The sequence below is a fragment of the Somniosus microcephalus genome, unplaced genomic scaffold, assembly GCF_052327205.1.
Source record: "Somniosus microcephalus isolate GS21.2 unplaced genomic scaffold, FLI_Smic_1.0 unresolved_chr1, whole genome shotgun sequence".
NCBI lineage: Eukaryota > Metazoa > Chordata > Chondrichthyes > Squaliformes > Somniosidae > Somniosus > Somniosus microcephalus.
In genome coordinates, this window is record NW_028225179.1 from 25753888 (window position 1) to 25754977 (window position 1090).

The window sequence follows — 1090 nt, forward strand, 5'->3', positions numbered from 1 at the left end:
ATATGCCCAAAGCGAGAATCATACCCCTAGACCAACGAGCCGCCGATGTCATTGCCCATTTGCATTGAGTTTCACTGCGCTGGTGCGAATCCAGCTCACAGAGGACCTGTTAATTCAGTTGAAATATTTTTATCTTTTCCTCAATCCACTTCTTTTTTCGAGCAGTTTCCTTGAACCTGCTCACAATTCGCCCCATAAAAAGAGATTCAGCGGCATCAGCGGCAGCATAGACTAATGGATTAGGCATCTGACTTCTGTTGCACATTCTTCAGTTATCAGAAGATTGAAGGTTCAAGTCCTACAAAGGTCTTTTAATTATCTGGGCGACGCTTTTTACATTCTGAATCTGGCGTGAAACCGGCCATTTTTGACAGTCCCTCATCTGAAGTAACGGAAGGCCTGTTGCTTACATTAAGCTGATTGTACATTTTCAACATTGTAGATCTGTGTGCACGGGCAGGATAAGCGGTGAAGTTGAATTTCTTTCAGGGTAGTTCTAATTAGATGTAAAAAGCAAGAAATGGAATGTCGGAAAACAGTATATTGGTGAGACGAGGTGGCCGAGTGGTTAAGGCGATGGACTGCTAATCCATTGTGCTTTGCACGCGTGGGTTCGAATCCCATCCTCGTCGTTACTGTTTTACACGTTTGATGCTGATGCACTTTCCAAGCATTTCACTGAATCTTACTTGAAATACAATTTCGTGAAAATTGCACTGGTGTTGCTGGTCTGTGCCCCTGCATTGCTCATATCTTGTTAAAATTAAAATATTCCAAGAAATTTCTCAACCCACCTTGAATGAAAGTGGAGATGAGATCGTGAATCGGAGATTGAGAACCCTCTCTTCCTTCTTCCTTCCTTTGAGATTGGCACCGAATGAAAAGACTAGCGGCAACAGAGGCAAATGATTAGGGAACAGGAACATAAATTTCTCCTTTGGAATTTCAAAAATATTTATCAAACTTAAAGATGATATTTTCTGTTTTTGGCTCTTTGGTTGAGAGATAAATAATGCGCGAGTCCTGCCGCGGTCGTTCAATTAACTGGGCGACACTTTTTCTGATCTGAATCTGGCTTCAAACCGACCAT

At 42.1% G+C, this 1090-nt stretch overlaps 1 non-coding gene across 1 annotated transcript; it reads left to right on the plus strand.

Annotated features, from left to right (window-relative positions):
* Positions 1-550: 550 nt before the first annotated feature.
* Positions 551-632, plus strand: trnas-gcu (transfer RNA serine (anticodon GCU)). Its single transcript has one exon. It is a non-coding gene; the product is annotated as a tRNA-Ser (tRNA).
* Positions 633-1090: the final 458 nt, after the last annotated feature.